Source organism: Thermobia domestica, chromosome 1 (assembly GCF_964235325.1).
Source record: "Thermobia domestica chromosome 1, izTheDome1.hap1.1, whole genome shotgun sequence".
In the NCBI taxonomy this organism is placed as follows: domain Eukaryota; kingdom Metazoa; phylum Arthropoda; class Insecta; order Zygentoma; family Lepismatidae; genus Thermobia; species Thermobia domestica.
In genome coordinates this window covers 242502055-242518175 of record NC_137454.1, presented here as the reverse complement: position 1 = coordinate 242518175, position 16121 = coordinate 242502055, and the positions used below count along the sequence as shown (strand labels likewise).

Below are 16121 nucleotides of genomic sequence, written 5' to 3'. Positions count from 1 at the left end.
GTACGGCATGGTTAATTATATAGAAAATTAGTTTTTCTTTCTGTTTTACGTTCGTCTACTTTTCCTTGATTTGAGACTTTTAAATTTCATCCTATTTTCTACTGAAATGTGTCTGTAAGGCAACTTAATTCGAAAGATGAGAAACACTTTACCCTTGTATATCTTAAAGGTCAGGTCCACCAGTATTGTAACAGGGAGTGTTTGAGCCATTGAAGGGTGAAATTCAAACTCCGATAAGTGATAATTTCACAGTCTTGTTTTATTACAAGTGTAACCTCTTTAGTCAATGGAGAGGAGGACGTGGATCATGGGTCAGAGTTGATGACGGTGGGTTTTGGTGGGACGGAGTTGGTCGCAATGGTTCAGAGTGGTTTATAGTTGGTTGTGGGTCAGAGTGGATCACGATGGATGATGGGTTAGAGTGGGCCAATGGGTCATTTGTGTGTTGGGTGATAGTGGGTCATGGTGGGTCGTGGATTAAATTTTCATTGACCCACACCATCTCTGGTTAAAATTGTACTATAGAGAAGAGGCACCGAAGATACATGTCGGATATTATGCTCAAATTTTGCACATGGATAGTATCCCACCAGAAAGCAATAAATCTGAAATGGTTCACGGTACCACCTCCTAGAACTCGAGATGTAGGGGTTTGTCTGATTGGCTAAATTTAGACCTCAATGATTTATCCTTCAACAAGCAAGCTTTTTATGATCATTTCCGTGGGAAATTCAGAAAAACACGTGCCTAGCAATCGTAATATGAATAGTTCGCATCCACCACGGGGTATTTGTTTAGTGTTTTTTGACTCACCTAAATATAAACAAATCACACATATAGGCAATTTAACATATTTTGGGAGAGTAATTTTGTGGTTCGTTGGCGCTTCATCGCGTCTCTACCAATGGTAGTAAAATTTTCAAAATGGAACTGGGGCCACCGCGGATCGTCGCTGCGGGACCACCAATTTTTGGCGAGAGGTCAATAGTTGACCATCTGTAGTCCACCGACGCTTACAGTTTAGAGTAATGAACGATGTCTTTGCCTTGTAGACTTCATGACTACCGACATTATTATTATTATTATTATTATTATTATTATTATTATTATTATTATTATTATTACTATTATTATTATTATTATTTGTAGTAATAGTAGTATAATTGATATTAGAATAATTATATTGTCTATGTATTGTCTCGGTAGGACTACGCACAATATTTGGCTCGTTTTGGTTCGACTCGACTCTAATCCGAGTCGAGTTGCAGAAAATTTTTCGCGCCGAGTCCTAGAGTAGACCTTAAAGATGTCTGTTTCTAGTCGAGTCGAGTTTCAAAGAAAAGTCGCTCGTGCCCATCCCTACTAATGAGAGCTTAATCGGAGTTAAGCGAAATCGAAAGTCACACTATCTCTCTAAGCGACCCCGAAACTATGAATTCGACACTAATATCGATCATTTTCTAGCAATATTTTATATGTATCCCCCTCCCATTCGCCATAGGTAACCCAACAGCACTCTTTTTCAGACTATAAGAAATGTGGTTAAAATTACTCTACGCCAGTGATTCTCAATATAATTCCTATCACGATCCCCTTTTATCACATCCTCTTGCCAGCGACCCATTTATAATTTGTTTTATAATAAGCTTGTGTGGGATTTTTAACATACCTATTTCTAATAATAGTAGAATCAATTTCTTGCTTATAGTGAACAGTACCGTGGCATGGAAAATTAGCGCCCGGGACGAGAGTATACGCTGTTTCCGTACATATGAGTGATGTCGACAGACTAACTGCGAATCGCCACCATGGTTGGCACGAAGCTCAATAAAATTTTCAAAAGTAAACCCTGCCTTTCCTTGATTTTGAGCACATTTTATTAAGTTTTCCTTCTATTTTATACATGTGCACAGCACCTTCCTAACATGAGTAACACACTTCCTCCGAAATTTGTGCCTCCTCTTTTCGGCGCCCGGCACTGACAGTGGATTCAGTAACTGTGATATCTATATTCCCAACGACGAAGGTGCTGGTTCAAGATGGATGTTAAACTCCTTCATTGAAGACGTCATTAACGTATCTGATTCCACAACTTCTTGACCAAATAATAGAATGATCATGCGACAAGTCTTTGAAACTGGTTTTCTGTAACGAAGACTTGGACAAGTTCTGCCTGATGAGGAGAAAAGAATATCCTGATCTGGTATCTGCTGCTGGTATCTGCATACAGCTCTGCGAAGGCTTCATCATGCTGGGTTACGTGGCCGTGTTGCTGCCATGAAAGAAAACTCTCAGACGACCACAAAATTTACCGTCTCGCGTTTGCACAGGCGAATGTGGGTCGCAATTGGGAAAACGTAGTTTTCTCAGATGAATCCATATTCACAACATCAAATGAGGGACGCCGTTTTGTGTATCGTACGAGAGGCACCCGATATGACCCTGGATATGCGGCTGCTTGCAATCGCAGTGGCCATGTATCTATTTCATGTTGGGCATGGATTTTCAGTCGTGGAGCAGGACAGCTTATCAGAATTCAAGGACATTTGGACAGTGCTCAGACATTATGAGTAATATCATGGTGCCATCTGTATTACAGCCTGATGGTGTAATTCAGTTCCAGCACGACCAGTCGCCAATACATACTTCCCGTGTGGTTCAGGAATGGTTCGCAGGGCAGCCTGAGATTGATTTAATTGACTGGTCGCCTCGTGGAGCAGACCTCAATCCCATGGAAAATATGTGGGCAGAAGTGAAGCGCACTCTAAGGGACAGTTGGCCTGAGGCAGATCCACCAAGAACTCAGGATGACCTGTGGCATCTTGTTTCCGGAGCATGGCTGGAGGTAGGGGAAGGATATAGATTTGTCACCAATTTAATAGATTCCATGCCCAGAAGAATGAAGCGTGTACTAAATTGAGAAGGGTCTTGGACACAATATTAATGTCCCCGCCTTAACTCCCTTCTCAAAAACGCTTCTGAAAATATTTCTAGAAGTAAACCACTCCTTGTATAGAATTCAGTGCAATTCTACTAACAAAAAAAAGATAAATCGCTGCAGGCTTTGAACTCGAGACCTCTTCATTGCCAAGCCCGTACTCTACCAGTGAGCTAACATGAACTCGCAACCCAAACACGACTTTCAATTTCTGGTATTCGATGACAATGATGCTCATATACTTTGCAAATGGTGTATTCAACTTGGGATATTCCGCAACACACACACATAAACAAAACGCGCGCGCGCGCGAGAGAGAGATGAATATACAAAAGCATATTCAACGTATTCGAATGAGACTCGAAGTAACGACATTCCGTTCTAAAGAGAGTTTCTGTTTCTTCCCGTGACGTTAAGGGGATCGGGAAAAGTTATGTGTCTTGAAGCAGGATCCGACTTTGGATACTCTGTTTATACACTTTCTATATCCGTAAGAATATACTGTATTTCACGAATGTAAATGACATGCTGTAATGAGAATATTGAGAAGTTACATCTGTATGACAAATAGCTGCAAATAAATACACTACCTAATTTATTTATTGCTATTGAACGATTTTCCTAACTTGTATTTAACATTCTCATCTATAATACCGACCTACTGTGAATACCTGCCTATCTCAGATGTTATATTTTAAACATAATAATTACTATGTTCTGCAATGATTATGTTATATGTATATACAACTGATGTATTTTAATGTAATTATTTTATATATTTTTTCATTCATTGCGGAAAATATAATTTAAAAAAAGCATTGACCGAGATAGGAATCGAACTCGTAACCTTACGATTTAAAATCGGACAGCTTACCAGTGAGCTAACCCAAGGACTTCCCTAAACATGCTTCTAGCAAAACATGTATAACGGTTCTAAAGATAATTATGCCATTCATATCCACTACAAACGCTGTTTTTGTTCTACTTTGACTTTTATTTTAGTACTCAGGCGATAATTATGTTCTGTCTTAACTTTGAGCATTCTTTTACATGTGGAAAGATTCGTTTACGTATCTAATTATTCAATTACGTATGGAGAGCTAAATGACAAACAAGCAGTGCTGACATTAATACAAGGTTTCGAAATATTGTATCATTAAGTATTTCAATCAATGTTGCTTTCTTTTCTACACTTGGTAACAAGTCTTATTATATTTAAAAGAAGAAAAACACATCTTCAAACTTTTTTCCGATTGCGAAGGCTGGCTTGGAGGTTCGAACCTGGTTTACTTTTTTCCGAAGATACCCGAAGTTGGACTTAGAAAATTTTTGCCTCCAAACACCAATAAAGAATGCGCTCAACCTTTTTGAGACAAGGTGTACTTCCGGGGGTATTACTCTCCCGAGCGAGTCGTCGTATGACGCGCAAACTTGTCAGACGACGGCGTGGCAGAGTGAGAAAAATCAGCGACTCAGGTGCAAAGGGTTACGGCTTTCATTCTCGCTTGAGTCAAGCTTTTTTTTTTTTTTTTTTTTTTGCTTCAACCAATAAAGTAGGCATTTGTAACTATAAGTAAAATATTAATTCACCATATGTTTATAATGCATAAATCAATAGAAATTTTCAATTACTTGTAAATTCTTTTGATGTTCCATTTTAACTAGAAACAAAATTTAATCTTTTCCGTGAATATTATTGTTACTGCAGTCGTTGTGTAAAAAATGTTCTTGAAACTTCGTGTCTACATCTGTTGACAGTGTGTAGGGATGCACGCGAGACGAGACAAGACGAGAAATTGAAAAGTCTTGTCTCGTCTCGCAAATGTGAAGTCTCGTCTCACGTCTCGCGCGAGACTTTCTCGCATGGTCTCGCAATCTCGCATATATTCTGGCATATATTTTTGCAATATGTTATTCTATTTCTGTTAATGAATGATCATGTGATATTCTGTCCGAAGGCAGGTATTTGACCTAAAAGTCCCTTGGCAAGTTGAGTCCATGATGGTTTGCCATTGCTTTCCATGTTATGAATGTTCATAACATCCTAAGGAGACGGAACCTAGAGTTCAACATGGTATACGAACTTGTGTCCCCTCCGCTCCAAATTAAAAGAAAAGTTGTGCTGGAATTTGATTGCTGGACCAGTAATTTTCGTCAAATTAATAGCATAATTTACAGCAAAACCAGCATAAATTGTTGCTGGATCCAACATTGTTTTCCAGCTTAGAGGTCTCCAGCAATATTTTCCAGTATGCCATGCGGGCGCATTTTTGCCCCGAAACAAAGTCACCAATGTAATTAGGATAGAAAGAATATAACATTTCCGTATATGTTTTTCTGAACTCATTGAACCAAACCCGGATCCTTTTACTATATATATATATGTAAATTTCTTCGTCTTTATTTAACCGGATTTCAACCTTGTCTTTGCCTGCTTCTAGTCCGAGGAATGCTTTAATGTCACAATATCCAAAATTGACATGGATTGTTTCCTTAGAATATGTCTGAACTTTCTTTTCGGAAAGTTTAAACTCTCTAGCATTAAATTTGTGAAAGTAGCAGAGAAAATATAAAAATACGTTACTTGTGTCCAGTAACATAGGGAAGGCGGGCAAACAGGCCGCCCCCCCCCAAAGAGGTTCGACAATGTTCTTTGGTACTTTGATGTTTGTAATTTTTTATATATTTTTATGTTTATATTTTTTTGTTTGTAGTTTCTCTATATGTACCTATAACAGCACTTGGCCCCCCAAACACACATTCTGGCTACGCTACTGAGGAGAACAGTGCTGCCATCTATTGTCGCCTATCTCCCTTTACACCAACCACCAAGGAATAACATTACTTGTGTCAACGGACTTGTAGATAACGCAATATGTTAACAATTGCGAGAATCAAAATATCCAGCAAACTACTTGATACGAAAAAAGCTTTCTGGATCAATTTCCAGATCATACAGTTGAACTAACTGCAGTGTTGCCAGAATATCAAAACCTGAAAAGTTTTGATTAACCCGACAGCACTGGTGTCAAGCCACAAAGACCCAGACCACGTATCCTTTGATCTTGAGCTAAGTAAAATGCTGACCTTACAAGAACGCGGTTTCGTCTAACTTTCTACTTCAACACCTCAGTTGTAGACCGCATTCTATCGCTTGCTGAGAGGCATTCTATCCGGAGGCATCTAACTAAAAATATGTTATTTCTGCGAGCCGGACCGGGGATAAACTTTGACGAGAAGGGATTTCAACGTCAACCCCCAACATTAATCGCTAGTAGTAATGTGAAAAAGACAGAAACAACAGAAATATCACATTTCGCAGCAATAGGGAGTCTTGTTCCATTTTCAGACCAAAACCAGAAGTTCATGTATTCGTGCGCGCCCGCGTGTGTGTGTTTGTGTCGCAAAATAAAGTCCTAAATCGATGCTGTAATAAATTTCCAATTTACAAAGCTTTTTATGATGTTTGGAAACTAAAGAAGGCTTTAATTATGAAAATCAACCTTGCATAATAATAAATCTCATAAAATGTCTATTGCCTCAATCACTTTTTTTCCTGGAGGCATTAACGCAAAACTCAATAAATGTAAAATCACTAAATATACAATTAAAAGTAATTCATAAATGTTGCGAGACTGCGAGAAGTCTCGCGAGACTTCTCGTGCGAGACTTAACCGAGTCTCGTCTCGCATGGTTTAGTCTCGTCTCGCATAAAATTTTCACTCTCGTCTAGTGTCTCGCGTGCATCTCTAACAGTGTGAAAATTACAAGCGGTATGAGGGGAAATCTGCGTTGGTTATAGCAACACCCAGTATTAGCAAAGGGGATTTCCCCCCTCAACTTCTTTGTAAATCGCACACTGTCAACAGATGTAGACACGAAGCGTCAAGAACATTTATTACACAACAACTGTCGTCACGGGCGCAGATCATGGGGGGCGGACCCCCAAGCTCATGTGGGCCCCATGTATTTTTATGAATATGTATTTTTATATGTATTTTTTTATTGTTACATGTATTGTTGTATGTATTTTTTATAAATGCCCCCTCCCAAATTTACAGAGAAATCGGCACCGTTGACTGTCGTAACCATAATACAATCGTGATATCGGTATATTTACGGAATAGATTAAATTTTCTTGCTAATTTACATGGAACATCGAAAGATTTTACAAGTGATTTTAAAATGTCTATTGTTTTATTCACTATAAACATATGGTGGCTTAATATTTTATTTATAGTTACAAACGGTTACTTTATTAGTTGAAGTAAAAAACAAACAAGGATTGACTCCAACGGGATTGGAACCCGTGTCGCTTTGTATACAAGTTGCACACTTTACCCACTCTGCCACGCCGTCCGTTGATATACTTGCACGTCGAACAGTATATATGGCGAGTAGAAACTTTTGAAGACTGTTTTTTTTTCCTTATTTTTGCCCATTGCGTTCTCCCAGTTTGTTATATTAACTGATTAAATGTGCATTACCTTCTCTCCCTGTTCCAAATAGAAAGATTGAATTTGGATATTTTCTGCAAGACTATTGTCGAGATATAGAATTTCATATCCAGTATTTCTGTTTACTTGGTAATGGAATTAATAGGATTGGAAGTAATTGTTTTGTGTAAGTATAATTGTGCAGAACAGACATAAATAAATGTTTTGTGCTGCTATATATAAATGTATGAAAATTGTTAGGAAAATTTATGGAGGGGTTGAAAATATTCTTCCCAGGCTGGAACAACAGTAATTAAGTTAGTGTCAGGGAAAGAAATTTGCTTAGCTTTCCCCCTTAGAAATAAAAGTTTCGTAAGTAACAAACGTTCTACGTCTGACTTATGACTGCCTACATTTCTGTGTGGCTCCGTGGGTGAGTGAGTAGAGTTGTTGCTTCGTAATAATGAGGTTGGTGGTTGAAGTCCTGCCCAGGCCAGTCCATTTTTTTCATGGTTTGTTTCCCATATCTGATGTTGTTTCTCCCCCTCTGTAATCATCTGATAGTCTCAACTGAGTTCTCCACTTGAATTCAACAATTGGTAGTGGGATGCTCTCAGGTTCGGGTGAGCTTTTACATGTCTATTTACAAAATCAAAATTTTCGACAAAATATGGATGCTATCCGATCATTTTGTCTCAAATTCTAAATTTGCGCATGTGACTGTATCTCTCTTTCATCATATTTGCATCTCTCGTTTTCCAAGGTCATCAGCTATGCCATAAGATGGCTTGGGAGCAAAGATTGAAAAGTGCTATACCATAAAAGTGCTATACCAATGGGCTCACTCTCACTTAGCATTTGATTAAATGTATGTGTTTTCACACTGATGGAGGGGGGGGGGTATCCGCTCTTCCTACCCTCCTAAAGTGACAGGATATTTATTCAGACTCTGCAAAGTTATTTCAGATCAAACGACAGAAAGAGTGTTCATTCCAACAGCAACAGGATTGGACTTCAATTTTTTGTTTCAACTTATCTCCACAAATAGAACAAATATCAAGTAATATGTTTGCCATAAGAAGTAGATTCATTTCATTTGGAGAAATGATGCTGTAGACGATAGTGGGAATTTCGCCCAAGTGTACGGGAATTTTCAGTGCCTGGCGTTTATGCCACCCGCCTTCCTTTACAGCTAATTTGGTTGCCTACTCCCCGGCAAATGCTTCGGACTCAACTGGTGGAGCACTTTAGCCGTAAACCTCCATATGGCTGTACCATTTAGAAGTGTCTTTCGCTGTACAATGTATGTGTTTACTGAAATTCTTGAATAACCTGTTAATTTTATTAACAGTCTCATGTGACACACTATGCGATCTTCCACTAGCTGTGATAGAAATATGATCAGTTGCGTCAATAAGAATGTGATCGGTTGGCACCCATACAATATCGTTTGTTCCAAGCCAGTGAAAATTGGAAGCGAGCCCTTAAGGGTGTAAGAACTTTGTGTTGTAATCCTGACATTCCTCAGAATATTCCAGCACGATCCCAATCCACCATTTGCAGTCATAGACACACGCTACAAATTTTCCTGGATCCAAGACTTTTAATTCTGAAGTCTTCTTTTTGTATTTTTTATTTACCCAAATTCTATGTAGGTGTTCCATTGTTGTAGAGGGAATTAGTCCAATTTTTAAACTTATTTCATTATCAGGAATGAAAGCATGATTATTTCTTGCTCCAGGTACTATATTCACAGGGATAAACCTCTTGAGTCGTGCGATACTGCTGAACATTTTCAGTTGATACAAAAAAAAATATCTAATGGATACGATATTGTCCACAGCCAATACCTTGCGTGAGGGGGCGAGTAGGCCACGGGCTCCGAAGTAAGAGGGCGCTGGGAAAATGAAAAGATATATATAAAATGGAAGGAAAAAGTAATAAAAAGTGCTCAAAATCAAGGAAAAGGAGGATTTATTTTTGAAAATTTTCTTCCACTTCGCGCCAACCATGGCACTTCGCGGCTGTTCTGTTGACCTCATTCATAGGTACGGGGGAAGGGGGCGCTGTAATATACTTTCACCCCAGTCGAAGATTTTCCACCGGACGGCACTGTCAACAGCCCTTCACAAAACTGCGGTACATTTAATATTTGGTTCTCAGTTGTCTTCTGTAAACTCGCACGAGTAACCAAGAGCGCTGATTTGCCTGTAAACTTGGGGGGCCCATTCAGATGCAGAAGGTATATATATGAGGATTTTATGATAAATTGCACTCAAATTATGCCAAATATTGTATATTCATAAATACAATAGGTGGGCCCACATGAGCTTTTGGGGGTCCAGGCTTCCCCGGACCTCCAAAGTCGGAGCCCTTGCGAGTAACTAATCGCTTGGCGTTCCACCTACGCCATCGCAAACATTTTTACCATGTTAAATAGCAAAGAAATGTCACTCACATGTAAGACCAAAATCTGATTTGTGCATACTAATGTTCTTGAATTTTTTACAATTTTTATATTGAGCCCAAGAGCCATCAATGAAATATATGTCATGTTTAGGAATAGTAGCTCCGTTCCTAAGTTTGCCAAGAACACTGCTAAAAATTAATGTACAGCTACACTGCCATATTTCAAATGGTCACTGATTAAGTGATCACCTTTCAAGGCTGTTCTGGGTGATTTCTGTGGTTCATTAACCTGAAATAGACATTTGAAGAATGTATTGATTCCTTGCAGATTTATTACTACTGAAAAAAATTATTACATATTAAAAGTTTTATTTTGGCCCTTAGGTTCAAATACCCAAAACCAAATTTGGTTCACACAAAATATAAGTATTTCTTCACTTTGTGCGAAAATTTCACACGCGTACAACTTTCACCACATGCTCATTCCGGGGCCTGAACTTGGGACTATATATATGCTGCTATAACTCTATACTTATACAATATTCATTAGTCCTGATTGCAGATTTGAAATCTACAGGCCAAATTACATACAGATGCAAGTTTTTAGCTTCATGGGTCTTATGGTTATTGAAATAATCAATAAAATGCAAAAACAACCGTGTTTGAGTCGTGACCTTGAAGCTAATTGCGTAATTAATTACAAATTGACTATGAGCTGGAAAAGTTTTATTTTGGGAAATAACCATTCTCAAACATGTCTTTCAATATACAAAAAATATCAAAATCTCAGACCATGAATTTTTCATGATCGGTTGATTTGAAATAGAATGACACATTGAGATTGAAGCTCGATATTGAATTCTATAAAAAGGATTACCATATTTCCTCTGCAGGTATGTTTGCTTTACCTTTCACTAACGTAACAGATTATTTAAAAAAAAAAACAGACACAAAGAGATTGTATTTTTAGTATTTAGACCTTTTTGAGTACGAGTACTCTTTCCCTCCCCTTCGTTGTTCATGTCGGGGTAGCATACTTAAAATTGTGGCTTTTAAGATCTCTGTTGAAAGGGGGTGGCAAATGATGCTATTGCAGGGGTGACTAATTGTCTAGGGTCAGCCCTACAGTTGCTTTATATTTTATTTGCTGTATATTCGTTTATAAAATATTTTGTTAACTTTGGATTATATTTTTACCATTTTCTCTGCACTACAGTGTAACAATTTGTTATATGAAGTCTTTGCTTGAACGAAAAGCTTCGAAGGAATACTTTTTTTTTTTTAAAGTGCGACTTTACAATAGTGCACTTCTAGCAAGTGTCACTTCTTGTTTCCTTTTCCCTTTTATTCGAGCAGACTTTGCATATTTGTTGTCGGTTTTTCCTTCGCGGAAGTGGTGGTGTTCTGTGCAAAAAGTGTTTCCTTCACATCAGCTTGGTAATTAGAGATCCTTCAAGTGTCACGCGTGGATCTCTCCTTTGTATACAACAAGTGCCTCACAATAGATTTCATGAATTCAGAAAGGGATAGTTTGTTTCTGGTAGTTTTTTTTCTTTTTTTTTTAATACAGTATGCAAGAATTGACTAAAACCATCAGGCTAGATCTTCCATGTTGACTCGTATGACATCCTTCAACATTTTCTCGCAATTTTTACCGTAAAACAACATAAACATAGTTTTCGGAATAGTAAGGTGGTAATACAAGGAAGGTGTAAGAGAATAGTAAGCAGCATTTACACACCATCTAGTGATAAAATTGCGATCTAACTAATTCAAGGAATAATTCAAGATTGCTAACTCATTACAAGTATAAAGAAAAAGACATAATAAATTTTAAATGGAAATAAATATTTTAATTTAATATATGGTCTATAGAAGTTCTAATTGATATGATTGGCATATATATGATTAGCACTCAAAGTGTTAAACATGAGTAAAAAAGATCGTTTGTAACAGGCATGATTTCAGAAGATCGTTTGTAATAGGGAAGGTCGTTGTCGTTTGTAACAACCATGATTTCAGAAGATTTTCTCTGTAGGAATTTCAACTCACTAGGCCGAGAGCAGAACTTTCTTTGATTTCTGCTATGAGCTTTTTTAAGTCAAACATTTTCTGCAGGAAATCAAAAATAAAAGACCAATATGATACAATCATGTTTTTATTACAGCGTTACATGAAGCATTTTTAAAAAATTTCAACGCTATCCGTAGTTCGAGTTACAACCTGTGTAGTCACATTTTTTGAAATATTTTTGCTGAAAGAAGCAATATTTATGATACAATACATCGTATTTTGTAATGAGAGCAGCTTTAAGGAATTTTCTTGTTTTATATATAATGCGTGTAAGCTGGCCTGTTGTTCCAATATCATCAGTAAGTCCATCCTTTCCTGCTGGCCTTTTCTTCATCATATTAGTAACCACTGAAACCCAGTTTTCACATATGACCTCAGAGAAAGGAACACTCAAACAAAACATCATTAGCTTTACTGCAACAGAGTATTTGTCTGAGAAATCTGTTACTGCAACTTCAAAGAAAGACTTCAATTATAAAAAACTTTCCTTCATTTCTTGAACTGGTTACCAAGTACTGCATAGATTTAATGAAAAGCTGGTATTTAAAAAAATATCTATCCTGACATCTATCAAAAACCGAAATGGGAATATACTCAATATCCTCATAAACTAAAAGAAGTTTGAGCAAAACGGAAGGTCCTCTGCTTGCTCAACAGAAACATTAGTTATTGGAAAAGTTAAATATCCAAATAAAACAAAAATTCTGACCTAGATACTATGTTTCAAGAAGCTTGGGTCAGCATCAGACTCATGTGTATAAACTTAAAATTGTTCCAGAAAAGAATTTAAAAACTTTGGCTCTATTCTTGGAAAAAGTGTGTTATTAAAGCAATATCAGCCTCTTATTCCTCTGGTTTACTTTTTTTTTTAACCAGTTCTCAGAATTAACTGATGGGTTGGTCCAATAGTGAAAGTCCGTTAGTGAACTTATCTGTCGGCTATTTTTTTTTCCTCTGGCAATTTTTCTGCACGAGCATGGCAAATTTTCTGTGTTAACATCGCAGATCATGGCATGTTCTGCTATGGGCTCACTACGAGTGAAAATTGTTTTACAAAAATACTGGGAATGTACATTAAGCATGATAATTTATAGACGCCACGGTATAGTTTCATGACTCGAGGTGTCTGCTACATTTGGTCGATAATGCAGGTAATCGACAGAGAATTGACCGACAAGGACACTTGGTCGACATGACATTTGGTCGACACGACACTTGTTAAACAACAACAGTCGATCAACATAACATTCGGTTGACAAAAGACCGTTGGTGAACGAAAGACGATCATATAGACCGCAGTTTACTTCAATTTATAAGTAAATGGTCTTTTTATTTCCTATGTTACTTCTATATCTTATGTTATAACTATTCACTATCTATCAAGAATATACACATGTTAGCCCTGCAATTTATAAGTTTATCTTTGACGCAAGGATGGTTCCAGGGCGACTCCCGGAAGAGCTGGCTGGAATGAAGAAATAAGTTTATCGGAAGTATGAAGGCAAATGAGATACCGCTAAAAACGTGATCATGACTTCACTTTTTAATTTTTTAAATCTTTTTGATTAATCAATGTAAAAGTTAATTTCAACAATATTTGCACAAATACGAAACTCTATAGTCTCTATCATAATTGCCAGTACTAATTACATTACTGTAAATAGGATTAATACTGTATTACTATGTAAAGTTCTATCCTCCACTATGTAATGTTCTACTAACAAGGTAGAAGTTAGAGCAATCACACTTGAGAATCGTTTTCTCACTACCCACTAACAGTTTTATTACAAAATTACCTCTTAAAAACAATGATACAATTTCACTATAAAATATATAAAATTCTCGGATAAGTAGGATAAATAGGTATCTTAAGTCTCAGGCAGCATAGGGAAGGATCACAAGTTTCTTTCTTTCCTAGAAAGACTTGAATCAGAGTATGGTGATTTCACTTTGTACAATAAAGTTCGCTGGTTGAGTTGGGGAAATTGCCTCAGATGATTTTTTTCTTTTCAATTCCTGGGTGAAATCAATAACAAAGGTTTTGATGCTGTATTAGTCCAGCTGCAGAATTCAAAGTATTTCAGAGTTTGTTGCTCATCTAGACGAATTCATTAGTCATTTGAAGCTAATTCAATATTTGGAGGGGCCGCGGTGACCCAGTGGTAGAGCGTTCACTTCTAATGCTTGGGGTCCCGGGTTTGATCCCAGCCCCCGCCAAGTGAACTTTGTGATGGACAAACACCGTGTGCGTGGGTTTTCTCGGGGGTTCTCCCGTTTCCTCCCACTTTCTTCATTCCACCATTTCAATCTTTACTCATCATCACCGTCTCCTTTAGCCTAACCGGCATAAGCGTGGGACGTAAAACTCAAAGATTCATTTTATTTCATTTTCAATATTTGGAAGAAGAAACGTCATACATTTTCCATCGTGCAAAGAAGTGAAAGAATAGTTCGGAGATTTTAACATATATGCAGTGAACTCCTTAACAAGCTTTCGCTAGAAACCGATTTATGGATTTTGGTAAGATGAAGTTTCAGTTAATTGTAATTTACAATCCACTTTGGTGTGACATTTCAGAACAAGATAAAAATATTTAGTTAGAGTTGTGTGATCTTGAAAGAGATCCGTTTTCGCAATCAAGGGAAGAGATGGGTCTACAGTTCTGGAAATTGATGCAAATTGATCTATTCCCCAAGTTGAGCAACTTTGCAAGAAGGATTGCTTCCATTTCGGAAGTATTTACATGTGTGATTGTACATTTTCGTCTGTGAAAGCAATAAAAATCTACGCAAAGAAATCAATTGAGTTTGATATGATTGTGGAGTTTGTATCTGGCAACATTGTGAAAAATTTAAAAACATTTGACTGTAATGAGTCGTAGTAGTTCTGCAGAAGCTAGAGAAAAGGTGGAAGTCATGTGTACCGGTAACATTTGTAATATTTGAAGACATTCAGTCAATTTGTATGGTTTTGGTCTTGTTTTTAGAGTGATGTAGTAATGTGTGACGTTTAATGGAAAATAGACAAGCTATAGAAAGTTGTGGTTTGATTCTATAGACTCTATTGCTTTTATAGACTGTAACATTTTGGCACACCAGCGTGAGGCGGGAAAAAATGACGAATCATGGATAAATTAGTAAAGGCTAGGAAACCGGTGCAGATATCGTTTTCAAAGGCTTATAATAGCTTAGTGACTGAATGTGAAAAGGACAATGTAAATGTGGAAAGTGTCAAGTTATATTTTACGAAGTTGGAGAGACTTATAACCGAATTGTCAACCTATGATGAAAATATTCTTGAACTGTTGCTTAGTGATACAAGCAAAACAAGTGATTCACGTTACAACGAAGAGTACAACAACGTGGAAAGTTACCGGGAAATGTTTGACGAAGCGCGTGTAAAGCATGAGAACATTTTGAAAAAAGTAGCTCCTTCTAGCAGTTCAGGTGGTCATACAGGTAAAAAGAAACTTAAATTACCGAAAATTGAGTTGAAAACTTTCAGTGGGGAAATAAGTGAGTGGATAAGTTTCTGGAGCCAGTTCAAGCGAATTCATAACGATGATGAAATCGAGAAAGAGGACAAGTTCCAATACCTGCTACGAGCAATTAGTACCGGTAACAGAGCATGGGACGTAGTGAACAGTTATCCACCCACAGCCGATAATTACGATAAAGCTATAGAAAGTTTATGTAATCGTTTTGGTCGAGAAGAAATGTTGATAGAGTACTACATACGTGAACTGTTAGGACTTGTTATACAGAATGTTTCGAATGACAAAAATAAGTTAAAATTGTATTCCTTATATGATAAACTTGAGTCATATTTACGTGCGCTAGAATCAATAGGTATGACTAGTGAAAAATATGCTGCTATGTTATTCCCCTTGGTAGAATCTTGTTTGCCTGATGAAATTTTGAGGGTTTGGTTAAGGCATACAACGACTGCCAATGTAAGTGACAATAACGCAAATACGCATAGTGAGAAACTAAAACAGTTGTTACAATTTCTGAGAAATGAAGTGGAGGGAGAGGAACTCATTGCGTTAGCTCAAGCAGGGTTTAAAGTGAAACAAACTTCCATGGTGAATTTTAAAAAGAATAAAGAAGAAAAAAGGGTGCCTACTGTTAATAATCTGTTTTCTGGACAAAATCAGGTAAAAGAGGACAAACAGTGTGTTTTTTGTGAAGCGTATCATTTACCACAAAAGTGTGAAAAGGCCAAAGTATGAACCTGGAAGAGAAAAAGAAACTTTTAATGCAGC

The 16121-nt window shown here is 37.3% G+C and overlaps 1 protein-coding gene across 1 annotated transcript in view; it reads right to left on the bottom strand.

The window, feature by feature from the left end:
• The window catches only part of LOC145667305 (phospholipase B1, membrane-associated-like), a 123587-nt gene that overhangs the window by 76318 nt on the left and 31148 nt on the right, over window positions 1-16121 (bottom strand). The window lies entirely within an intron of this gene.